This window comes from Vanacampus margaritifer, chromosome 15 (genome assembly GCF_051991255.1).
Source record: "Vanacampus margaritifer isolate UIUO_Vmar chromosome 15, RoL_Vmar_1.0, whole genome shotgun sequence".
In the NCBI taxonomy this organism is placed as follows: domain Eukaryota; kingdom Metazoa; phylum Chordata; class Actinopteri; order Syngnathiformes; family Syngnathidae; genus Vanacampus; species Vanacampus margaritifer.
In genome coordinates, this window is record NC_135446.1 from 14967194 (window position 1) to 14994814 (window position 27621).

A 27621-nucleotide genomic window follows, 5' to 3' on the forward strand; every position below is an offset into this window, starting at 1 on the left:
GCTTCAAGGGACTTGACCTCCCTTTCAGCTCCAAGTGAGGAGCTTTGATCAGTGAGAGCTTCTCGGGCGGCAGCCAATCATGCGGTGTATGTATCCCCAGCACCTGCACGCACAATTTGGATGACAATGAGCGTGCACGTGCCAAACAAATTGCCACCATTGTTGGTTATTGGTAGTCTGGCCCATTGAAAGAGTACTAAAGGAGAACAGGATAAGAGCAAATGGCCGCTTTTGCGTCCTCCATGTCCATATTCAACAAATCTTTGGCTCGTCTAACATCTGGCTTTCCTGACAATGAGCTTTTCATTGTCACATTCACCTCCGCACAAACCACCGTAACGACTGTGATTTTGCATCCAAGCCGATCGGCACCATCCAAAACCCGACACTGAATGGGTCCAAGCTCAATTGTTTCATGAGAGGTTGAACTTGCATCACCCAATCTAATCCCCTGTTAGTAAATATATTATTTACTTATACTTAGAATTATAATAGCAACTGCAATGGTGTGTGCTTACTGTTTTGTTTTTTTATAGTGTAGTGTACTCAAGATGAGACCAACATGACATCGCGTGCTTAAGAAATGTCTGTTGTGGTACCTAGATTGATCTTATTGCAACCGAGACGAGGCCAAGACTTTTGGTGGTCGAGACGAGACCGAGACGAGGCCAAGACTTTTGGTGGTCGAGACGAGACCGAGACGAGGCCAAGACTTTTGGTGTCCGAGACGAGGCCAAGACTTTTGGTGGTCGAGACCAAGACTAGACCAAGGCTTTTGGGGGTCGAGACCGAGACGAGACCAAGGCTTTCAGGGATCGAGGCAGAGACGAGACCAAGGCTTTCGGGGATCGAGGCAGAGACGAGACCAAGGCTTTCGGGGATCGAGGTCGAGGCGAGACCAAGGCTTTCGGGGATCGAGGCCGAGACGAGACCAAGGCTTTTGGGGATCGAGGCCGAGACGAGACCAAGGCTTTTGGGAATCGAGGCCCGAGGCGAGACCGAGGCTTTCGGGGGCCGAGGCGAGGCCGAGGCTTTCGGGGGCCGAGGCGAGGCCGAGGCTTTCGGGGGCCGAGGCGAGGCCGAGGCTTTCGGGGGCCGAGGCCGAGGTTGCTAAATGTTGCTATGCTGTTTGATCTAGGGGCCGTGGCACTTCAGATGACAGTGGAAACGCATGGCAGCACCCGCGTTCTGCGCTTCTCACTGCTCTTGATCAGAAATCCAGAGTCCGCCCCTTACAAAACCGAGCCCTCAGACAGACGCAATGACGAGCTGACAGACTGCTGCAATACAGTGACGCGGACGTTCTTCCTTGCACATCTCTCAAACAAAATGACACCAATGATTTATTTGCCGGCACTGTTTTATCTTACAAAGTTATGACACACGTGTTCATCTCATCTGTCATGCATCAAGAGGTACATTGGTTCCAATCGGTCTCGGCAATTTCTCGTGCCACTCCATGAAACAATGGATGTCTGCTTCTAATGCACATACGGTTGCGAAGATGAGAAAGAAACCCCTGTTGTTTAAATATGTAGCAAATGAATCGGCTTGTTTGCATTCTGTGTAACTTGGGACTTGCGGAAGACTTACTGTAATTTGTAGTTACATTCAAAATGTGACCAGAACAATAAAATCTTTGTCAACACAACACACTGCATATTCTCCTTGCTGACCTGTTTCTTGTAATGTCCTTTGGGAAAAACAAGTATTTATCTGAAATGCCACTCTGGGGCTTTTGTTTGTTTCAATGTACTTTTTATAGAACTATCAAGCTATGAACAATGTCAGGTACAATTTGCCATGACTTCTGTAAAGCTGTTATTTCGAGTTTAATTAATGGAATAGAGCTGGACAGAAGAAAGAATACATGTCAAAGCTTTCATTCTGCATTTGAGGCGATAAAAATGATTAACTCTTAAATGTGGCTGGACTTATAGAGGGAGATGTGATATTGTGAGGCCAGTATTCACTATTGGTGCTGAAAATTAACCTCAGGAATAACGGTTGGTCAGCTTTATCGGTTGACCATTTGGTCGACGTAACCCCGCCTCCGTCTCTCGCATCAACTTTTTACAGCTCGTCTCCACCTCCGTGTATGATCAAAGTGGTCATCATCAAAGTTTCCAATAACAACGTAGTGGCATAAGGATGCTTAAAATGGGTCAAACGCACCCACTAGTTTCTTTACGACGGCTCCTATCAGTTCATTCGTTTGGAGATAATGAAAAAATTTGCCACAATAACAGTAATCACATTTGCGTGCCAGTGCTATTAAACATCCTTGTCCCATCTGTGTCGCTGCCAAGCGAGGTGACATTCTAAAAATGACCAGCTGCTCCACTCCTTGGTGCTTTTTTTAAATAAGAACAACTTAACTCCTTTTTTTTTTTTTTTTTCCTCCTCCTTGTCTGTGGCATGTTCTGCACCCATGAGGGCTTAAAGGGGACATGTAGGTTCAGGAATAAAAGTGATATTAATTTGAAAAGGCTTTATATCCTTTTGTCAATTGAGTCGTTTGGTTGGTAGTGGAACTGTGGACTGGACTGGTTTCTGTGCATAAAGCAAAATGTGCAAAAGGTGTAAGATGGATGTGCTCAACATTTCCCTCTATGTTCTCCATGGAAGCATGAAAATATATTATTTATAAGACCTGCAATGTGTTGTTATAACATTGGCAAAAAATGATGATTGATCATTTTTTTGGAACAAATGCAGAGAGTGACTGAAAGTGGTGGACAATGTGGGGGGGTCCCTTTCATCCAAATCCGTCGCAACTGCCAAAAGAGTTTGGGTAAATCAACTTTTAACTTCTTAACATTGGTGCTGCCACTATCGGATAATTTTCGAAAACGAATCAAATTAGTCGATTAATCGATTCTTTAATCGAGTAATTTGATTACTTTTAATTTTGCATTGAAGTATTAAATAAAGCATTTTCCCCCTGATTACTGTTTAATAACTAGTATTTGGTGGTTATTTTGTACTTCGTATTTGTATTATATTGATTAAAAAAAAGGGTTATTGATGTTCTATGTTTTACCGGTTCAGCCATTCTTTTCCAAAGTTGGCAAATGTCTTATTTTGATCAATCACATTAGATAGTTTTCTTTTATCAAGGACTACGGGAAATCCGTGAACAATTACTGTTGATATGCTGAAATCAGAGGTTTTGGACAATTTAAAATGGCTCCAGATGATTACTCGATTAAAATAGTTGTCGATTAATTGGATAATCGATTACTTGTCGATTGCTCGGTTAATTTTGACAGCTTTTCTTAACATGTTTTTTTTGGGCAATCCTTAGCTACTGTGGTGTAAACACTTGTAAAAATCAGCTACTTCAAAATGTGTACTCCCTGCTCCGACTTTCTATAAAAAAAAATGAATAAATCATGCACGTTGAACACTAATTGCACCTTTTGCACGGTCACGCTTATGGCAAGGAGACTAATATCAAACAGGCCTTTGGCAGAATCGGGACGCCACTGGCAGCAGAATGAATCAAATTGCGGGAAAGCCTCCCAGTGTCGAGGCTCGGTAATTAACAATGTCCATCAGCGGGGTTGCTGCTGTAGGCCACTGATGACAGTGCCACTTTGCCTTTAAATCCATTCCAATGGAAAGTTCAAATGTAATTAGAATTAGAAGCGATTCATATACAGTATCACATTTGCAGGAATGATTGGATGACATTTTACGTGCACTTACGGTACGTCAGGCTTTAATTACTTTCAGGGATACAAAAAAAAAGCAATAAGGCACAAACAAATGTGAGTAAATCCCCTTTCCATTTTACATAATAGCTCCCTCCAAAACTTGCCCTGCAGCTTAAAGTAAATCCAGGCTGTTGAGAGTGCCCGTAAAAATAAAGACCACAAGCCACTGCACTGATAGAGGATTTAATTTAGGTATATTTGGCTTCTTGACAAATTGAAATCAAGGAGTCTCACCTGGAAACTCAGAAGATAATAGCTTGATTGACCAAAGTTACTTATGTCATGGGAAGATTTGCACTTTTTCCCCCTAGCGTATTAAGTGGAACTCAGTGTCACCATAATTCAATTCTATGCTTTTATTAGTTTTATTCGTGCAATTCCAGCAGCACTTTGACTCTAAAAGGAAGCAATCTCTGCAATATTTTCTCATTAGAACCATTTCAAATCTCAGGTAAGTGTCTAATGGAACACGGGTTGCTCAAATTTGTGCGTCTTAAAATGTTGTCCTTTGCAGTTATGTTACTCGATTTGAATCCAACTGTTCCCTGATTTAAACATCCTCCAATGGCTCATTTACGCCCAAAAATGTATAAATGTTTTTTTTTTTTTTTTTCATGCTAGAGCATACAGAAGGCTTTGATGCAGCCTCTGAACTGAAGAGAACACTTGAAGCAATGGTAGTTATTACCAAAATGGCCAGCAGGTGGCAGCAGAGTATAAGAGATCAACCTGGGCCATGTTGCAAAAAGCTCTTTTCCCTAGTGTGTTCAACGGGTTTGTGAATAATAATGAAATTTCGCTATATTCTAATGCTAATTGCTGCAAAACGGAAACGGATAAAATTATACTTCTTTTTTTTCCTGATGAAAGAAGGGACTCTAATCTTTGTTTTGGTAGGTTTCATGTTTTTATAGCAATAGAACACAATATTCTGTGGGTCTTGCAAAATCAGTCAAAATCCAATAAAACAGCCAGGAGCGAAGGGGGTTGCTTCAGTGAAAATGGCTGCGAGTGAATGAGTTAATTGCTGTGTAATTAAACAATTAAGTATCCTAAAAATAACTGGCCAGTATGACTAGACATACTAAATTGCAGTTTGTCGCATGTGTACGAATCAAAGCCATATTAGAATTTTCCCTCCTGAAGATACAATCAACAAATGCAAATTGCACGGTGACTCGGCTGTTGTCACGATTGAACTGCAAATAATGATCCACGTTGCATTTGCATGTCATGAAACATGTTCTTTGGACTCGAGGGAGTTTCAAATTTGTCGGGGCACGACTTGGTGGCTCAATCAAGCACCAGATGCGGTTATTTTTAAAATAGGGGGTATGTTTTATGACACTTAGTCCCTCAAAATGACGTTCTTCTGCCATTATCGCCATTGTGCATCTGTCGACTTTTTATTTTCCTCCCTCGGCTTTGAAGTGGTGTTTATTTTAATGCGACGCCTCTTTAAACGTTTACTATTGCATCTGTGCTCCTCCATTACATGTTTTCCAGCCCCCCCCAACCCCTACCTCCGAGCTCATATGCCATTAACGTGAAATTAATACATATCGCTTGCCTTTCCCACTCACCCAGATGGTGACCAATGGCATTGCTCCGCCGAAACATATTACACACGGGAGCAAATGCGCAAATGAAAGCTAGGAATGAATTTCGTGTAAATTACATTTCATATGTAGATTGCAGTTGATACAATGACGTATTTAATGGGGACTAAAAGGAGGGAGCCCAAAAGGGAGGAAATTAGAGAGTGAGGAGATGGAGGAAATAAGGCTGTATTGTTGTTTGATATGAACGCCACGCCGGCGTCTTCAGAATCGAGATCTGCTTTGCGCTGTATGAAGTCACCTTTCACAGTTCCCCCAAATGTGTGAGATGGCAAGTATTCCACAAAGGCCGCCAAGTGCACAGCGGTGCGACATCCGAAGAATCATGATCAGCTCGTACACACGTCGTTGAGAATTTCCGAGCTTTTTGCAAACGGTGACACTTGAAATTGAGACGGCCCCCAAGGACACACTTGTCATTTCATTTCAAGAGTTGGTAAAATGTTTAGTGTCTCGTAAATGAGTCGTGTCTTGTTCAGAAGTGTAAAAAGTGAGACCACTCATATTTTTTTTTGAAGAAGCTGATGACACTCAGTTTATAGCATGTAGAAATGATTTGCTGTTTTGATGAAGCAAACAATAATTGCAGTAGGAATATGTTTATAATTGCAGTGAATGAGGTTAAGGTTAGCTGAATGAAAAAGTATGAGCTTAACAATATGTCATACTCCCTTTGGACTAAAAAGTTTGTTGCTTCCACAGACTTGTTTGGAAAGTTTCATTTTGTCATGCACTCTTCTAATCAGAGGTGGGTAGTAACAATTACATTTACTCCGTTACATTTACTTGAGTAACTTTTGAAAAAAAATTTAGCTCAAAAAGTTATTATTATTTTTATGGTTTGAAGATGACAGTATTTGCACATCATTTTGTTTTTGTCCGTCTGATGACATTGTTTAAAAAAATAAAAATAAATTTACACTTCATGTTTAACTCATTCACTGGCAGCCATTTTCACTGAAGTGCCCCCCTTCGCTTACGGCTGTTTTACTGGATTTTGACTGATTTTGCAGTCTCCTCTTTCATCAGGAAAAAAATATAATATATAAAATAGTTCTATCTGTTTCCATTTTGCAGCAATTAGCATTAGAATATAGAGCAAAGTTTCATCATTATTCAAAAATCTGTTTAGAACTGTGGGGAAATCGGCTTATTTCCCAGCTTTACCTGGTTGATCTCTTATACTCTGCTGCCACCTTCTGGCCGTTTATGTAATTACTACCACTGCTTCACCCGTTCTATGCAGTTTAGAGGCAAAAAAAAAACAAAAACAAAAAAAAAATCTTATAAATACAACTTTGGGAAACTTAAAACATTTCAAATAGAACATATTTATACGTTTTTGGGAGCAAATGAGTTGAACAGTTACTCAGTACTTGACTATTCTTTTCAGCGAATACTGACTTTTACTTGAGTAATATTATTTTGAAGTAACGCTACTCCTACTTGAGAATTTTTTTGGGGCTACTCTACCCACCTCTGCTTCTAACCCAGTAGCCCGGGCAACCTCGTGTTTACAGTATATGTGCATTTGTAAGACCATGTCAAGTCTCAGCCCATTGATGTTTGCACTCCCTCCTCCTCCTCCGGAGCATCTCGCGGCATCTGGGCGTCCGCTTCAAAGGCGTCGAGACGTGCGGCAGACAGCAGAGACACATTCAAACACCCTGACCTGATTATGTGTTTATACGAGAGAGCTGTACATGTGATGCGTGGCGACGTGTCATGAAAAAGACACAAAAACACACACCCAAGTGCTCATTCTCCGTGAGAAGCACACCAGGTTAGGTGCGGAGTGCAGCAAACGGGCGAAACGACAAAGACGAAAGGAAGACAAGCGGAAAGTGTCCCCGAGGGACCCCGCTGACAGCTTGAAACTACTCGCGCGCACAAACTTTAGACATTCATACCAGACTGCTGTCATGGGCAATTTGGTGCACCTGTGGCCCTACACACAGTTGACTTTGGAGTGAAAACTATTTTCCAAATAACTTTTCTAAGATGGGCTTGATCCTCAACCAGCACAAATTTATAAGATTTCCTCCCCTTTGAGTTAGGTTTTTATTTCGTTTTGAGTCTATGTTGTTACTCAAATTCAGTTAGGTTGAATCCCTTTTCAGAGCAAGTTTGCTAGTTTTTATTAGTTTGAGTTATGTTACTTGTTGTTTTAAATTACTTTGAGTTACAAGTCATCGTGAGACAACCCCCATCCCGTCCAACCATAAAGAAATTGCCTTGGAGATGTGATGTTATTTATGTAATTATCCAAATGTGGCATGGTGGTGCAGCGGATAGCAAAATCTGCCGCGCTTCTTTGGGGATCGAATCTCTACTCCGGCTTTCTTGTGTGGCATTTGCATGTTCTTCCCAGGCTTGTGATAGTTCTGTAACCTGTAATTAGTCAGATTAAGAATTAAATAAATGACTGAATCTGTATTTAATTGCATCGTATATACATGTTTATGTAAAATCTCTAGTATGAGTAAATAATATTTAATTGCGACAAATGCAAGCACTTACTCTGAATGACAGAAAAGGTGGCTTTGAAGCCCAAATCCCTAGATTTGCATAGCCTCAAACCCCTCCCCCCCAGTAAGTATTGGACCATTTGTCTGTGATTACTTCACTTTGCAGGGACTTTTTCACTCACTCAGAAAAATGCCCTCATTTTTTGGTGCGATAATACTCTTATTTAAGCCACTTGTACATGCCGCGGCTAGACCATTACCTTGACTCACCTTGGATAAAGTTATATTCTGGAAAGTCACTTTTGTGAAAGTGAGATTGATTAGCATGTTCCCGGAATAATGGCAGTAAGCACAAAAAGACACCTGTTTACGTAAGTGCACTTGTGGGATTATGAATTTGCGCTCTGGTGGCGAGCCGGCGACACTTGAAATGTCTTTGACACAATTTGAAGACCTTGCCGTCGCTCATTTGAAGCTGCGGTTGTTAAGTAGACGGGTACGAGCAGACAAGTGAAGGTATTTGATGAAACTATTAACTTATATAAAAGAGAGAGCATTAACGCCAATGTCTGGTAATCTAACAACAAAAATCTCGTTATTCCGATTTTTGCCCTTTTATTCTGTTTGAAAGATCCCTTGTAAATGTCATATGACTTCCTGCAAGCGTATCAAAGCCAGAGACGAAAGGTCTGGATCTTTAATCTGCCACTGACCCAGTCTATAGAGACAGCCCACTGTGTGAGATACCACAAACTGGTCGATCCATAGCGACAGAGAAGACCCCCCCCCCCCCCCCTGTGACTCTTTGCCCAAATAGGCCTTGTTAAATACACAGTCTGAAATGGGGACGTAGCCATCAGTCATAGCGAAACCACAGGCACCTTTAATTTAACACGCGCCCTTCCAGAGCTAAAAGTACTGATTCGAGCTTCAACACCCATTTGGATTGAATCTACTTTACTGCTATTTAGATGTCTCTGGGGTTGGTGAAGGACTCTGGTTGGTAGCCTGGTGGGTGGTGTCTGGTCGGTGCTGGATTTCACTTCCCTTTCCTTTCTTTGGTCCTTCCTCGGGTCTCCTGACGGCCTCACGACTCTGGCTGGAAGTGTTCGGTTTAGGTGAACGGTATGGGATTTTTTAATAGGTTTTAGGTGAACTAATGAATACACACACACACTCGCGCGCACATACACATACTCACCCACCTACAAAAAAAAAAAGAAAAAAGAAAAAGATGACATGTCAAATCGGTAAAATTACCAAATGAACAATACTGAGCTCTCCAGAGAAAAAAGAAAAAAAAAATCTACTTTACTACAGTAACCAAGTATTGGTACCGTTCCTCCCCCATCACTGCTGCATAGCAACAGCTGAGCCCAGGTAGCAGGTGCGAGCCTCATTTTCTCCAGGACGTGTACGTAGCCCCGTGCTGGTAAACCGTAATGGAGCCAATCCTTCAGGGCTGCGTGTGCGTCTCCAAGCAGCTTGAGGCCTGAACGCTGGGGGTGCATTGGCTAACACGGGGGGCTTCATTAACCTCCGTGTTAGCGGCCAGGTATAACGTTGACAGCTGCCAGATGGGAACTTGGATGGTCCATGTCGACAGACAATGTGGCGCACACGAGAAAATGACAGACGTCTCCTATTAACACCTGGTAGAATAATTGTGTGGATGCTGAGTATTCGCATGTTATTATGCACTAAAGTTTTTCTGTTTAAAAAAAAAAAAAAAAAGTTTTAATCCTGAAACATTTCTCAACCAATTGAAATTAATGAAGCTTCACAAAATTCATAGAATTCAGGTACAGGTGCGTTACTGTATCGTGGTTGAGTCTTCCGCAAATGAACAACATTGCACATTAAACTAGGTTACAATGCACACAAAAACAATGTACATTTCTTGAAAATTAGTTTTAATACCATATATTTTGAATGGTATTTAATCTTTAATCAACTGAAGTATTTTTATTTTACATAGGTTAAAAAAAATAGTTAGCAATATTGACTACTAACATTGTGATACACCATTCAGCCAAGCATACTAGCACAATTATCTTTAAAAAGGTGTTTATTTAATCTTTACATTGACCAATTTATTTGCCTTATCCACAGTTGTGTTGATTAAAGGTTAAATATTAAATGTTAAATAAAGTTACCTAAATTATACCTTTTTTTCTCCGGGTCCTTATTTTGAATACTAAAACCCAAAAAAAACCCCACCAGTAATTATCAAAATCAACAGATACAATATTTTTCACATTGTGACACACTTTTCCAGCAATATCGCCGAACCCTATTCACGCTATTTAATATTCATATTCATTCATGAAATCCGCATTTTAAGAGAGAATTACATCTATGTCCTCCTTGCACATTTCTCAAACATTCCAACTTGACACGGTTCAGCGTATTCATGATTTCTATTGAATTATTTCTTCAGTCAATACGTTCCAACTTCAAGTGCTCACATATGTTTTACAACATTTCCTTTAACGCCACAAGATTCCCATTAAACACTGCCGCAGAAATTGCATTCTCAAGTACATGTGAGAGTGTTTCAAAGTCTCAACCTCCAACAAGTCTTCTAGCTAATGGCTGGAATGCTAATAATGTGTGCGCCGAAGAGTGGTCAGCGGGCTCAAATATGTATCTCTTTAATACCAGATTAAGTGTGTTGTGAATGTTTGCTGACGTTATTTGGTGTATGAGCTGCTTATACAGTAGTTCTCTGGTTTACTGTCAATATTTATACAGTGGTCACTGCTATGCCTGCAGAGATTTATTCCCCCAAGGGAATTAGCTACTGATGCGCAGCAGTGTAAATGCACCATTATGGCGAATATGAATCGTCAAGGCTCCGTCAGGGTTTACAGGCTGTGCCAATTAAAATGTCTTTAGAGTTGTGGAATGAGCTTATTAATGGAGACGAAAGAGGGTTCATGCAATTTATTGCAAGACCTGCTATTGGGTGAAAAAATGGCCACGCCAATTGTTCTTACCCGCCGGATTCAGAAAGTAAACATTTTATTGGGTTTGGTTGGTGTGAATGCGGTCTTTATAGAGATGGCTAGTTGCTGTAAAATGACCAAATGATGATGGGCTAATCTTTTATTTTGCTCAGCAATTGCTTGCGATTTGGGGTACACTTCCAAATGTGTCCTTTGTGTTGAAAGGTTGTAGCCTGTAAAGGTCGTAATGTCACAATTGTCAGTATTGTCTCTGAAGCGGTCATACCTAGAATACATACTGAAGTCAAGTTTCATGTCAGTTGGATATGCTTGGTCTGTCATGATGACTTTGACACAATGATGAATGACTGTATTTTGCTTTCCGTGACTTGACTTTAACAAATCGCAGGTTTAAAAAAAATCGTTTTAATTATAGCTTCTGTTGCGTTGTGTTCTCACGCTATCATAAACATTCATTTTGTGTGCCGTGATAATTGCTGTCGAGAAAATGTCTTGTTTAATCGTGCATAATACATGGAATACCATATTAGCACTCGCTACACGGAAGATCAAGCTCAATCTTCAACTCCAGTGGGATAGATTAAAAATAATGACAGATGGTGTTTCTTAAACATCAACGCTGCGCCACGTGTCTTAAGAAATGTATTTTACCGGCGGTCAGGCCAAGGACAATTAATCATGTGTGTCAGGAGTCCTTGTGGGTGGGCAGCATTACACCATAGTGAACTTGTTACAGTATGGAAATGTACAGCCTTATTAATAGCGGTTGCTCATGCTGTGCACTGGCGGTTGCCGATTGGGGCCGGACTTCCCTTGGTAGTCACAGTTGTGATTAGTGTTTTCACATGAGGGTCATTCCAGCCACCTTTACAGCAGTTTGCCGCCTTTCTTGTCATCAATTCGCGAAGGACATTACAAATGAGGGAAGGACCTTTTCACACAGTGGATGTGTAAGCCGCGTAGTATAACCAACATCTTGGAAAACAGCCGATAAGGCTTAGAAGTTTTGAATTTCAGTTAATTTACCTGACTGTTAATTGAAACTGGGTGGTCTGTGGTAAGAAGCAGAAATGAGGTGTATTTGCGTCACGACGGTTTAGATGGGGGTCGATCATGTTAGCTCTGTTTGCTCATGCATGTAAACGGTTTATTCCAAATCTTTCAGAAACTGGTACTTTGACCTCAACCTGAATATATATATATATATATATATATATATATATATATATATATATATTATTTTTTTTCTTTCTTTCAGGAGAGCTCAGTATTGTTCATTCGATTTGACATCATTGCTCTCCTTTTTTTTAAAAAACAAATAAATTAAAAAAATTTTAATAAATGTTTTTTTTTTTTTTAAATATATATACATATATACACACACACACATATATATATATATATATATATATATATATATATATATATATTTTTTTTGTATGTGTATGTGCGTGTGTGTGCGAGCGTGTGTGTATTCATCAGTTCACCTAAAGCCCATTAAAAAAAATCCCATACTAATAATATAATATAGTAATAAATTGCCAAATGCAGAAACATCAATGTAAGTTATCACGATGTAGTGGCTCTCGCTAACAGACATAATTAAGTAACCAGAATTAGGTTAAAAAATTCTATATACGTAGACCATGTTTCTATAAATTTTGATATTTGGTTTTTATTTGAGGCAGATATTTTTTCCATTAAAATGTGATTTATGAGGAGGTTATTCCTCATATCAACCTGAATATTGATGGCATGTAAACATAGTCATTGAGAAAACTGTCAACTATAACTTGAATGCTGGTTTTAGCATTATTCTCTACTGTTACTTTACTGGAGTGCCTGTTAGTTGCTAGCCTGTTAAAACAACTCATCCAATTTTCTTCTTAAATTGTACTTTTCCGTCCTTGTTTGTCAAAATGAATTGTAAAAAATATTGACGCTACCATTTTCTTTTTCGCTGCAAATGAAATAGGCTTGAAATATTGGTATCGGCTTCCTTGACGACTAATAATCGATATGGTATCAACCCTGGAAAAAAACATATCGGTCTATCAATAGAAAAAAAATACGCTTTTTTTTTTTTTATATATGTGATGTGCTACTTTGACTATTAGAAAACTACAGTACAGTTGTTTACATTCAAACCTAGCTATTAGAAAACGTGAGTCGTCGCGCTGTGATTACAAAAAAACAATTTTCAATCCCCTTTATATACATCTATGGTCCAAGCGCCCTCATACTGGTCATTGGATACTTCAATCTTGCTTGTCTCGCTCGTCTGCTGATCCTTCGCACAAGTGGAATAAATCTCTGCACCTCCTGAATTGAATGCCTGCTGGCAATGTAAAAAGAGCTCTTTAAGATTTTAATTATTTTATTTGTTCAAAGTGCTTCAAGTTGAGTTGTCGCAGTTTGCCATTAGACAATCTTGCTATCTGCGGCGTACAACAAACTATTTAAGACATAAGAAAATGGTTGGATGGACTACATAAACTATGAATAAAGACAGTTATAAACTTTTATAGGGAGGCAGCAGGGCTCTGTTCCTATCCCACACAAACAGCAAGTGTTTTTTTTTTTATACCTTTTAAAGAACCACAGAAACAGTTTTTGTGACATGGCCGTTGGCAAATTCGTGTAGTTCAACTTTTGTTTAAGATGATGTAAAGAAAATAAAGTTGGTTCTCTTATTCGGTTAGGGTTTTGGTGTTTACCGTGCCAAAATGGAAGGCACTTGTACAAAGAAAAGGTGTGACACATTCTAAACTTAAGCTGCGAAGCTTCAACTGCTTTATTTCAAAAGCTTCACCCCCGCCGTGGTAGGGATTTCTGAGTGTGATCTTAATCTTATTATCTTTTGAAGGCATTTCACCTATAGGACCTCCATAAATAAACCTCATCTGAAGTATTGCGTTCTGGCTGTGTCTGATAAAGCATCTAGCATTGTTCCTTTTCTCCCTTTTTCCCCCACTACAAACTGCATCTCTTTTTTTTTTTTTTAAAGCAGCCTTTAATCATACGGCAAGGTGACCTCACATTCTGTTTATCAGGCTCGCTCAGCACATGCGCGTGCCGATACAGACGCGCCGAGTATGCCCACGCGCCCTGTTGTACCATATATAAATGCAAAGAACACCTGCAGTGGTTTGTGTTGGAAAGTTTGAATTGTTTTAGTTATATAATAACACGCCTCCCCCTCCCGCTGATGCCCAGGGAACGATGTCGAGACTCGCTGTGTGATAATGTATTTCTTCCACCATATTGAAATTCTGCAGAGAGAAGTTCAATACTTCGCACTTCTCATACTTTTCAAAATATTGTCCACACTTTTTGGGAAGGAGCTATGGAATAATGTAGGCTTGAACGTAAACACAGTAACTCTGAACACACTTTGCATTCTTCCCGAGTAGACAAACTTTTGTTTTTGAAATACAATATGACGATGGAGTTTGACTTTTTGAGCCATTATTCTCTCGTGGCAAATGGTTTATCACGTCGCTGATCTTCCGCTGCATTTTTACAGGTGAAGAATGGATCGTGCCGCTGCGCTGGACATATTGTCAATCACGTGTAGTATATGCAATCAACATTGGATTTATTTCACAAGTAAAACCCACCACATTACAGTATTGCTGCCTCGTAAATAAACAAGGACGCCTCAGCCTGCTGAGGCTTCCATGAAGATCAATCTAGAATGACCGATTGCAATGTAATCTGCATCGTAATTACAAAACTGGGGAATTATCCTTTTGCTGCATGCTAATCTCTCTCTGCCCCAAGTTGTTTTCTCATCATGTTAGGTTTCCCAAGCTTCTTTCAAGGAAAGACGATTCTCACACATGTAATCGCGTGCGGCGCATGTTGCCGAGACTTCGCCTTGTTTTTAAGAGCGTACGCGTGGGAGTGGGATTCGCCGAGATGCTGTAATTGATAGACTTTGTCGAAACACGGATACGTTTGCTCGGTTACGTGCATCTGCCTTGTGAGCAGAGCAGCTCCTTCAAAAAGTCAAGGTTGTATATGTGCTCTGCAATAAACGACCTACTTGTGTGCAAGCAAGCGCAAATATTTTTCGACACGATGAGGCTTCTCTATTCTTCTCTCTATCACAGAAACACAGATAGGTATACAAACGCATACATTTGCATTCCAGTTAATCCCAGAGGTGGAATCAATGCGGAAATACTTGGCATCAGCAGTATGACAGCCCGCCGCGGCACAGCTAGCATAGCAATGAGCTTCCAGTAATTTAAGCCTGGAATGGGAACCTTGTAAAATAAAAGTGGGAAGGGTCAATACGGGCTATCGACGAGTCCATGAAGCATGGTCTTCAAAGCGGCGCCCTTTTTTTATGATCGCTTTTTAGCCGCCCAGCAGGGAGACGAGTCTGTCCAAGTCCGTCGGACTGGTATCCTTGAATCCTAATGCTGTGCCCTTGAAAAGTAGCTTTGTTGTGCTCGACAAGGGGATTCCAGACGGGTTCGTTTCTGCACGTCCAATCATTCACAAACGCTTACCAGAGCAATACACATCGGGCGGCTCGGGGCCGGCCCGGCACAACGGAGTGAATCACAATCAATGACGGCCTTTCACATTCTTCAGCTAAATATCTTCTAGTTTGCTGTCATTTTCCCATCATGTTTAGCATAAGTTGAATGGTGAAATGAACTCGCCATCAATGAGAGAGCACGCATTTGAATGAATCATTTCCTAAGCATTTGTAACCAGTAACGTAAGATGGCTTACTTACAGCGGACGTAATGGATTTGCGTGTGATTTCCCTTCTCTCGTTCGACGTCCCCCTTATGACAACTGAAGAATGGATAAATGTAAGCGAGGGCGGATAAGCCAAAAAGCGCAGGGAGCACTTGAGCCGTCTTAACACCGGCAGGGCGGTATCAGACAGAGCTGGAGCTGAATAAACTTGCTCAGATCAAATTCAACCATAATCCTTCAGGAAAAGTCAAATGTGGCACCGCAATCACAACGGGGACCAGCCAACTTAAAGGAACACTTTTCATCGTCAGATACTTTTTGCAGCGAGAACTCAAATTTTATCAGTGCCTGGATTTTGTACCTTGGCCCTCAGTGGGGACTTACCTGACTTAATCCACTTCTTAACACCATCACTTTTACGTTCCAATTGTAGAAACCATCCATGCTATACAGAAACGATAGATCAGGATGTCAAGCTTTTTTGGAAAGTCTGCCTTTAAAATTGTTAATTTAAGTAACATTTTTAAATATGTATTGTGGGCATTAAAAAACTAAATCAAACTTAGCTGTAACAGTTTTGCTCGCACCAACCAATCAGGGGATGGAGGAAATGGTGATAGGGATGTTTTTTCACACCGATACCAGCCACAAGAACTAGAAATAGAAAGATTAGAAAATTGCTATAAATTTCTTGTAATTTTAAGGAAAAATGCTATATTGGGACTTAAAGGGCTTTCTTTAAAATGCTGTAAATCTAAGTCAGTGCTTCTTGCAGTGAAGGCCTTGCTGTCCCTTTGAGCAATTCTTTTGAAATTGTCTTGTTGTTGGGTGGGGTGGGGTGGGGGGGCGGGGGGCTTGTCTCTCCCTTGCGCACTTTTTACATTAACTCTATTGACCTGACTAGTCAGAGGGGGTACACACACCACAATCTCCACAGATTGATTTGGCCTGAGAGTGAGTAAGGCTATCGATTTAATTTCTCAGGGAATTCGATTCAGGAGATCATAGCACCTACAATAAGATTGGCTTGGCATGGATTTTTTCACATCGGGTCAAAAAGGCTTGGATTGTAAATGTTTTGTAGTACTGTTTACCTCTTGAACTATTCTTGTATAGCATTGCTTGCTTGTACTCAACCACCAGATACTGTCGGTCCATATAACATTTTAGTGTCTTGTGGCTGCCGTTTGATTTGAATGACTTCATTTATTAGTCGTGCAACTTGTCCGGTTGCCTGACTTTACGTAAATGCTGTGTTATTTACATAAAAGGTTCCCTTTTCAATATGAATTCCGATTGGTTAGTATACCAGAACAGAAGGCCGTGCCAGGTTCCCCCATACGGGTTCCGTCCAATTGCATTCTCTCCTCCACGGGCGAACTGCGAAGACACTTTGAGGCCACATCTTTGCGCAGAAGCGGGCTACTGGCTTTGCCTTGACTGCCAATTATCGCCCAAGCAGAGGGCTAATTAAAGTTTGATTAAGTTCACGTCGTTGCGGATATGCAGAGTGGGCTGTTAGAAAGGGTCCCGCGCAAGATCAAACAGCGTCTGCTCAAGGCAGCCGCTGTGAAATTGAATTGTTGGCCATTATCAACCTTGACCCCAAATACTACGGTGAACGCGGCAGCTGGGAGGAAAATTCACTTCAGGGATAGAAAAATAGAGCTGCCGGCTTGTTGTCAACACAGGATGAATCACTAACAAGGTCTATAAGGAATTTAACATATACATCTGTTTTGTTGTTGTAGTGAGCAGCATCAGCAAACTAACAGAGAAAATGTCCATTCTGTTAAATTGCCTCATTTTGTCTTCTCCTGCCGCATTGCTATTTAGGTAACTGCATCCTTTTGGGAGGAAAATTCCAGGTAGCATAAGAGGACACGTTGCCCCCAATAGGAAGAACTGATCTGCTTGTCCTGCAGGGAGTGGACAGGTGCTCCGGTACAACCCGCCAAGCGTCCCTCCCCTTCGGCTATGTTCTTTGTGAACTTGACACGCGACACTTTAGCAAAGGGGGTGGCGGGCGGGTACTGCCGTTTTACTAATTCATGGCCCGCACTTGCATATTAATGCAGCACCTTTTCGTGGCAAGCGAACATATGCACGTGGCTGCTCCGGGTTGTATTTTTAATAAACAAGTTGAAGGTGCAGGCAGTCAGGTGGAAGAGCAAAAGTGGGCAAATGATTTCGGTGGGGGGGGGCACGGCGCCTCACACTTCGGTGACAATTGCTTTGGCAGGTGACTTGGAATAATTATAAGAAAGTGCATGAAGATACTAATTATTGAGATTGAGCAGTTACATAACATTGTGTGTTATTACAATACAGAAGATTCCGATTCTCAATCAAACCGCTGTATTTTTTCCTGATAAACACTTGGGCCATTAGCCATGATGGTTTTACTTTGTGTAAAAAGTTTGAGAATCGCTGTTTTAGACTCAGGACTCATTATTTCTCTCACTCGTCTCAGTCTTGGCTTGTAATTCCATTTTCTCCTCCCTGCTTACATACTCCGTTAGCGCGTTGTGCTTTTCTTGTACCTCGATTCGTCATTGTCAGTCACAGCTTTTAAAAGTGAAGTGCTGGGACACATCGATTAGCACCGAATAAGGTCTGAAGAATCATGTAAATGTCAAATGTCGATAAATGGAACAATAAGTGCCCCCTCCCCATGCTTAATGAGTGTGTTAATATTGTCATTTGACTGTCATTTGTTGATGTCGCCAAAAAACTGTTGTTGGTGGGTGGGGGGTTAATATATCCTGCTGAAAGCGGAACAAGCATTGTAATGAAGACTGAGTCAATAGTTGAAGTACCCAGAGATAAGCAGCGTTATTAAATATGCAAATGAAGCTAATAAGGGTATCACGCTGGCACATTTCTTTGTTAACCTCGGTGATCATCCGTGACACTGTCAGGCATCTTGGTGTGAATTCTAAGACGCACGCCTTCTTTTTACATGCTACATTTAGCATTTCCAGTATGGCGTCATCGCTTTTTGTAAAGTGCACACAATCAGGGATTTCTAATTCACTTCCATAAACACAAGCTGTTCTTGCCATGCAGAAAATGAGTGCCAGTGTAATTATTCGTGCCTTCACTAGAACATTTCAGAAGCAGCACAGAATTATTGGGGATTGTTAAGCATTAAATATAATACACTCAAAAACACAAGTAGACTTGAATTTGGATGGATTGAAAAGTGGAAACCAATTGTGAGGCCAGGTATACTGTATATACAATACAGCCCATTTTTTGGGCAATCCGAGAAAATAAAAGGGTAAGGGTTTATGGAAGAGACGGCAGAGGAGAAGTGGGTGGGGGGCGGGGGGGACTGCGATTACCCCAGCTGGCGCAGTCTGCTGGGAGCAGGTAGTGTATTTGGGTCAGCACGTTGCATCATCAGCATTTCTCCCAAGCTGCCTGAGCAAATGGAGAAGGGGCCAAGTCGCTGGAGGAGCTGCATTATTAAGAGTTTGCGCTTCTGCAGTCAACTTGTCGACAGCAACTCGGGCTCTCTTAGAAAACAGTGCAGTATGCGCACTGACGCACTGCTTTAAGCTGGGACACTTTTAGTGGAAAGCTAATTAAATAGCAAGAATTTTGGGTAATTGTTCATTGCTGGCTTGAAAATAGAGTACTCACTGTTCATGGGCTTTAGGGATCAAGTCGGACGCAAATAGCAAAAAATCATGACTAATAGACATATTTTGCTAAAAATTTAATTACCTTTAGTAATTGGTTGATACCACTTGATACCAATGCTAGTATTCAACTCTTGAGTAGGCACCTTTAACAATACCAAGTATCAATACCACTAGCACTTCTAATATATAAAATTTACCCGCAAAAAACGACAACATATGAACTATATGTCCCAATATAGCATTTTTCCTTAAAAGGAACCCAGACCGTCATGACAAGTTTGCTCTATATTATTTATTTGGTTCTTACTAGCATAACTAGATTAGAGATGAATTTTTCAAAAATCATTTCCAGTTTAATTTATTTTGTAGAAACGTTATTTGGACGTACATTGTTATTTACGTCGCAACACACAGAGTGAATAGTGACGTAGAATGGAATGCAATGTGGAACGTCTATGAAGAAAGCAAGGTAAGCCTCAGTAGCGTTCCTTTTTTTTTTTTTCTTCAGGAGAGCTCAGTATTGTTCATTCGATTTGACATCATCATTGCTCTCCTTTTTTTTTTAAAAAAACAAATAAATTAAAAAATTAAATAAATGTTTTTTTTAAAAAAATATATATATACATATACACACACACACATATATATATATATATATATATATGTGTGTATTCATCAATTCACCTAAAGCCCATTAAAAAAAATCTAATACTAATAATAGTAGCGTCAGTAGCGTTCCTAAAGTAGTCAGTAGCGTTCCTAAAGAAACATGCGATCGGGAGTGTCACCCTCCCCAGTCACCAGACGCATTCAAGAGTTTTGATCGTCCCTTTAGGAACGCGGAGGCTTACCTTGCTTTCTTTATAGGCTTTTCACATTGCTCGGCAGAGAGCCTGCCGCCATTCTACGTCACTACGCACTGAATGCGTTGCGACGTAAATAACAATGGCGCCGTACATCCAAATAAAATTTCTACAAAATGTATTAAACTGGAAAAGATTTTTGAAAAAGGAGTCTCATAGTTATGTTGGCTAACAACCAATTAAATAATATAGAGCAAACTTGTCATTACAGTTGGGGTTCCTTTTAAAATTGCATGACATTAATGACAATTTTCTGTCCTCACATTCTTCTATTTTGTAATTTCTACTTCCTGATCATGAAAAGAGGGCGACTGATACTGCTGTTACGAGTACCGACACCTTGAAATAAGGCTGGCTATCGCCACAATAACGATACCTGGTATCAGTACTCGCCCATCCCGCAACCTTTAATAATATTTTAAACAGCACTTACAAGTTGTACATTAAATACAGTCTCACCATTGAAACGAATGAAGCTGTTTAAAAAAATGTCAATAAAGAATAGCACAGTTTTGTAAAATCTTAAACCATACTAAAACATCCATAAAGGGTAATTCATCTGGAAGTCACACACACACCACACTCCTTGCAAGTGTTTTCATTTTGTATTCATGTTATTTGACTGTTTGTCCCATTAAATAAACAGCTTTAAGTGCGTCGGAGACTCCACTTGACTTGAGTGGTGTGGTACATGAAGCTTGATAGTACAATTTATCAAAATTTTGGCTCCTAACTTGATTAACCCCACGACCACTACATTCTCACATTTTTTTTACATTTTTTATTTTGTATTGTTTTTAATTGGACCAACATTTGCTGGTACCAACCTCCACCACTTCCAGTAGCAAATTAGACTTTTCTATGCATCATCTTGAGATGTTTACCACCCTGCTTGCTTCTGGCTTTTTCTGGTATTCCATGTCATGTAAGGCTTATAAAAAAAATTGTGTGCCCGGCCACACCCTGACTGAATACAGTTCTCCAGAAAAATAAAACCTTTTTGGTTCCCAATTTAAACATGGTAATGTATAAATGATTATGCAGGGCTGCTGCGTGACGCCGGAACTTTAATTGCATATTTTTGGCATCAGGGAATGGATGCAATTAACTCAATGTGGGTGGACTTCAATCACAAAGATGCACCGTAGTGAGAAAAAGGTTTTTAGAAGATAATTACGACTGCATGATTATTCATTATGCTGTATTTGGTGTATGTGTGAGTATACAATATATTAGCTACCTTGTGTACAGTAAGCAGAATTTTTTACATTTCATTATCAGATAGAAATTGTGCTGAAAACGGCATGTTTGGCTTTCAACGTGTTTAGTAGTCTAGATTTTTATTTTTTTTTACCCCCTTTTATCTTCATCTTTCTGATTATGAAACAGCAACACAATATGCTTACTTCAGCCAAATTTGAAGTCCAATAAATCTTTATCTGTGCATCAGAAGGCTCATGTCGCTACGCTTTCCATTTCAAACTAATTTATATTTGTCGACACATTTGGTGAAACATTTTCGTGCAGTGTTCATAAGAGCATAAATGCAATCTTTAACATCATTTAGTAAGAAGGTGAACCTATGACCATGACACTCATCACAAATGTGCAACTACACCATCAGCTCTCACTCTATCCCCGTGCTCTATGCCGGGAGGCCCATTTTCAGCCCGAGGCTCGACTGAATCCATCACCCTTCCTGTGTGGGATGAGGAATGGGCCACCGTGCATCACCCTAATAGTCAAAGACGTCAAGGGTGGGACGAGCGGGGGTCTCTCCCCCGTCGCCTGGGCTAAAAGCGTGCGGGGAGGGGGCGAGAGAGAACAATTACGCGCAAATGCTTGAAGCTACCATCAGTCTCCGGCTCGCTAACGGAAAGGTCCCAGATAATCTTTTGAGACTGCGCCATGCTCACATTCGGGGATCTCATTGACATACAGTTGTACCTTGACTTACAGTTGAGTTAGTTAGAGATTACTTGTATCCCAAATCAACTTTCCCCATTTAAATGAATGAGTGAATCCATTCCAGCACCCCGACCTCACCCCCACCCCAAAAAAAAATACAAAAGAGTGACCCGGCATAGCAAAATGAGTCAGAGTGACCCATGTTTGAGCTGCGCGTCTACGGCAATGCTAAGCTAGGAGGGTCAAATTGAGCAAATTCCATGTTTGTGGACTGCAAGAAAACCAAAAGACCAAGGATGCCATGTCTTGTCGCTTATGTTAAGTTGTTAGTTTTTAGTTCTGTTTTCCATGTCATCATAGCTCCTTTTATTTTGTAGTTATAGTTTCCTCTTGTGTCATCAGCTTTACTTCCTGTCCTTGTTTCCTTGGTAGACTGATTGTCCCCACCTGTGACCACACGTCTATAAGTAGTCTGAGTTTGGCCCTGTCTGTTGTCAGTTCGTCTTGTTTTTGCCACGTCCTGAACTAGATCATTATAGTAAGCCTTGCCTTGTTTCATGTCCAAGTATGTCCATGCTTTTTGTTAATATCGCTAAAGCCAGTTTTTTGCCTCCAGCCTTTTGCTGTGAATTTTAGTTGCTACTTTTGTTATTACCTACCAGCCTCGCTGACTTCGTAAGTTGTTACTTTTCTTCCATTGCTTTTTGAGTTCAGCTTTGCTGTGAATTTTTGTTAATACTTTCAAATCACTATTGACTATTTAATAAATCAGTTTTTTTGTGACTTGTGAATCGAGCTTTTGGGTCCTTTGTTGCATCTTTGTCAAAGGATGCTAGTATATTGTACTGCATAGTTTTGTATATACCATAAGGGAACTTGTGACTTGAGTGACCTTTCACAGGTAAAAATCGATCTACTTTTTTTTCCCAAGTAGTATACTGTATATTGATAACACACAATTTAGCGTTGACATGAAAAGTAAAACTTATTGCAATCACAAATAAGCAAGTTAGGACTTTGTTTCAATGTCCATGCATTACCTTTGATGGGAAAGATGCCCCTACCAACATGGCCACCATGTCGGCACGGCAGTTAGCCGGGCTGCTCCAGTGTGTGATTATTACATATTACGATACTCGAACGAGTGACAATAGCTCAATCAGATGCCAGTATTTTGGGTTAATGGATGCTAGCATAGCAACAAGATGTTGCTATGATACTACTAGTACCGGCAACGAGTTGTTGCTATGCAATTGTTTAGCAATATTTTGAGAAAATTACAGACTTCTTTGTTGAGTACCTAAAATTAAAAAAAAATTACACTGCACAATGTTTATTTCATGAAAAAGAAACATTTAATTGATAAAAGGGGTCAACATTTCTCCTCCAATACATCGTCTATCACTTCAAAATATAAGAATACATCTAACGTGGTGACAGTCTTGCTTGAAGTGGAGCAGGCCAGACTGGTCAGTGAGGGAGGGAAAACTCTTGTGTCGCTCGTCTTACTTGCACATTATGGTAATGAATTGGCCACATAATACCCGTCACAATGAAAAATGACCTATTTTCTCCATCATCACTATCATTCTTCATTGTTCCACTGATGTGCTGATCAGTCAGGAAACCTAAAGGAATAATTGTTCTCATTTTGTGGGGAAAAAAAGACCACTACCTTCTCATATTTAATCAAATGTGGCACTGATGAGGAGAACCATTTATCCATATCGTACGGAATGTAAATTATTGCTCACAATGTAGTTTCCTGAAGTTAGGAAAGGGATTTGTTGATGTTCTGCGTGTGATGTCCTTGTCCCTTTTACAAATACAGTATAAGTCTGTCCAGAGATTTCAGCCCACCAGCACTTACATTGTCGGGGGAAATTAATGCATGCCAAACAGATTAGATGTCACTCTGCTGAAAATGCAATTTTTCATCTTTACCCAACACGAGTCTCAAAGGTGGTGGTGGTGGTGGTGGGGTCTTTAAATACAGAGTAAAAAGTGTGTTGGCTAGTGTGTCAGCAGAGTATTGGGCAGGCCAAGGAACAAAAACTGCACTTGTTTTCCCTGTCGGGAGCTTGGCTGTCATGGTTGCTATAAGGGGGCAGTGTTATGTTTGTCTCCTATAGCCTGGATGTGATACACAGTATGGATTCTGTGTGTATGTCGGGGGGTGCAAAGCATGCATTGTCCAGCCAGTTCTTTGGGGAGGCCGAGGAAATATGGCTTACCACAGATAAGCCTCACTGTCACTTGGCTTTGACGACCATTTACTCCTGGTGGCCTGGTTTGCTTTGCGGTAAGCTCCGTGTGTAACCGTGCTGTGATCTATGAGAAGTCCATCGGCGCCGATTGATTTTTAAGTATATGTTGCCCTAATGGTGGGACTCTTGAGACTCTTCTTCCGGGACAATGCCAATGACAAACACCAGGTGTGTTACATTTGGCATAGGTGTGAAAAAGCCAAACAATGGAAGATAGCGGCTATTACATGCTACAGCACTCTGCTATGTAGCAAGGCCAAATACATAGAAAGATTTTTCTTTTCTAGCATGTTGGACATACCTGGGAAGACTCCAAGAACCATCACGGCCTTGATTTTAGTGTATTACTCTTCTGGATCATTCCCCTTTCAACTGAATATGGTGGAATTAGGGGACCAAACAAGTTTAACACCTGTTTTGGAGACAGAACAAATATTCAGCCCACTTTTGTGAACTCCTAATTGCCGCGACCACCAATGTGCAAGCCAGTGAGCGCATTAATCAGTGCCGAGACTACATCCATCTGTCGCATGGGCACAGGAGCCGCGAGCTGTTGGCACTGTCCCCGCTTGTGTTGTCTCCTATTACTTCTGCCCATTTTGACTCTGTTACCTTTCAGGCAGGCTGCTGAGGGAGAGACAAAGTTGCAGGGATGTCGGCCTCACTGTCAGGCTTGTTTAGCTTGTGGGGTCGGTGATAAAAAGTGGCTATCGACACAGACGCCTTTTTCCGGATGCGGAATCGATGCGACTGTTGACATGCACGTTGATTTGAATTGACATGATTGACTTAATTTTCATAATTGTGACCCGTTTTATTGGTCATACGCTGTCGGATCGTCATTCCCTATCAATATTACACCACAGGCTGTTATGTATAAGCCTGCACATGAATGCCATAGCCTCGGGATATCAATGGATTGACATTTTGTCGTATGTGCTAAAGTCCTATTTGATGAAGAAACAAAATCTTTATATGTTTAAAAAAAAATGCAAAATGTGTTTGGAAGAGGTTGTTAAAAATGGTTGACTGGCTGCAAACCCTTTTATGAAACGCTCTATGCAAAGCCAGTTCAAATGCCAGAACGGACAATTAGTTCAACTTCTTTGCACTCTATTCTCTTTCATGAATGTTTTAAAAAACAAAGATGATATTTGCGGAGTGGACTGTGAAGCTCTCAATATTAAGCGCACACATTCGGGGGCAATTGATTTCTTGTATTAACCTGGAGTCGCTGTTTATTCTTCAATCACTTTTATCTGTCAACTCACCAGCGTTTGCAATCTTGGTGAAAGTGTAGGTCCATAATGTAACCTCCCAAAACTTAGTAAATAGCCAAACGCCAATTTTGCTCATTAACACGTAATTTAGTGGAATCACAGTTCAATTTTTGTGGCTTTACCGAATTGAGGATTAAAAAAAAAAACATGCCTATGTGATGGAATATAGACAGAATGTCCAAAGTTTGGGATCATTTCACTCTTGATAAAAGATGTGCCTATTGCAAAGTGTATGTTAAACATCGTTAGCTAATTTAATGTAGTCGATCATCAGCTAGAGCGAATTGTAATCCCGCCACTTGTTGAGAATAGAGAGTATAGCCATAGCCACTAGTGTACTTTGAATTGCTTTATTGAACAAAAGGTAAAAAAAAAAAAAAAATGTATTAAGCACATTTTTAGATGACCTCGATTGCCTCACCTAACGCCGTCACTCATCACACAGGGTGGTTAGTTTTTTTTTTTTTTTTTTTGCCACTTAACAGCCAGCCAGCTATACATCAAAAGTGATGGCAGAGCAGTGTGTCAAATTTTGACGCTCACTTTTGACACTCACCGTGGCTTGCCTGGTGTGTTGGTATTTTTGCATATGAATACATGGGCATTGGAATGCCAGGGAAATCATTGTACAACATGAGGAGTTTATATTCAGTTTCAAATTTGCATTAGGTGTTCTTGTCCGTGTTTCCTCTCCTAAGCAGTCCTATTGGGGTGAAATACATCCGGAATAGAAATTACTTTTTTTTTTTTTTCTTTGAGTATTTTGCGTGCCTTGCTGGACCTGTAACAGAGGTGTGGCTTTGATTAAACCCTGCTCACCGACTTATGAAGTCACTGAACGCAAGCAGCATTTTGCAAGCTAACCTCTCTCCCATTATTCACAAGTGCGCAAATATATTCATGCGCGCAGCAGTCAAGCAGCCCGGTCCTTACATGTGGGAGCCGATTAGCATAAAATCCACTCATTTCTCATAAAGCGCGCGTCGTGAAGGGTTAAGGGCTGTTGGAACACCTGAGTAGGTCTGCCGGAGTGCACGTCCGCCGCGTACGCTGACACTTGGCTCAGCTTCTCCGCTCTTGGAATTTCTCCAAGACATGTGGACACAAGAATCAATAGTCATCCAATTACCTGATTCTGGAGTATGTAAAACTCATGCAAAGGCGCCCAGTGGGGAAAGCAAGGATCGGCTTTGTCTTGACATTGTTCCCTTCTGAATGTCACACATTTATTTATTTATTTACTTGGCCGTTTTTTTTATTTTATTCTTTTTTTTTAATTAGCGAATGCTTATCATTGCCGTGCGGCACGCTACTGAGGGCTGACAACACCCCGGTGTTGTAAAATTAATTATACTGCTAATGTAGACCCTGTGCATTTTGAAATAGCTGAACTCTCCCCAAATAGCTCATTAATCATCAGACAGCCACTCCTGGGCTAGGTGAAGTGCTCTTGAATTTCTAACACCCACCCTCGCTGGTGTAACCTTTCCCTCTCTTCGCCATCTCACTGGAGCAGCCGACGAGGTACAGGAGCGTCGGAGAGAATAATATTGTCGGCGGCGGTGTCTCGAGCACTTCTCTCTGAGTCATCTAATTATACACACCTACGCGCTTTATCCAAACGCTGATACACGCACACTACCTGAGTTTAGTGGCCAAGGAGTGCTTGGGGTTCCTGTGGTTATTTAAAAATAATAATAATAATAATAATAATTCAGTGAGATTAAACAAACTCCAAATCAAATTGTCAGGGCAACACAAACAACTTTAGTTATTGTCAGCACTTTCTCACACAATCAAAGCGTCCATACTTTTTGTATTTACCAGCTGCCTGGGAAAAGCAGTTTGCTTTACTGGCTCCAGTTAAGCAAATAAAAGCTGAAATGTCAACAAAAGACAAAAAATGCATTAACGAGCGTTCTGATTCCCAACCAATTTCACGTAATTGGTCTGAAAAGTGTTATTTAGCACAAATCATGTTTTCACCCGTCTATGCCAGCAATGTCTTGGGACACCTCAGGGTCTTACGCTGGCCATTTATGTCAGCCTTAGTTCCCTTTCTTGCGCTTGGGAAGCACTCCTGTAGAAAGCAGACCTCTGCCAAGACCAACAATTTGCTGCTATTGAATATTTCTAGAATCAATTGTTATATTTCTACA

The 27621-nt window shown here is 40.7% G+C and overlaps 1 long non-coding RNA gene across 3 annotated transcripts in view; it reads left to right on the forward strand.

Moving 5' to 3' along the window:
* The window catches only part of LOC144034927 (uncharacterized), a 55277-nt gene that overhangs the window by 10693 nt on the left and 16963 nt on the right, over positions 1–27621 (forward strand). The window contains exon 3 of one of the 3 annotated variants that reach the window (XR_013288325.1): positions 1139–1615. The exons of 1 other annotated variant lie outside the window; for it this stretch is intronic. This is a non-coding gene — a long non-coding RNA (uncharacterized LOC144034927). Of the gene's footprint in view, positions 1–603; positions 964–1138; positions 1616–27621 lie in introns of those variants that run through there. One more of the 3 variants, XR_013288323.1, reaches the window with a different exon arrangement.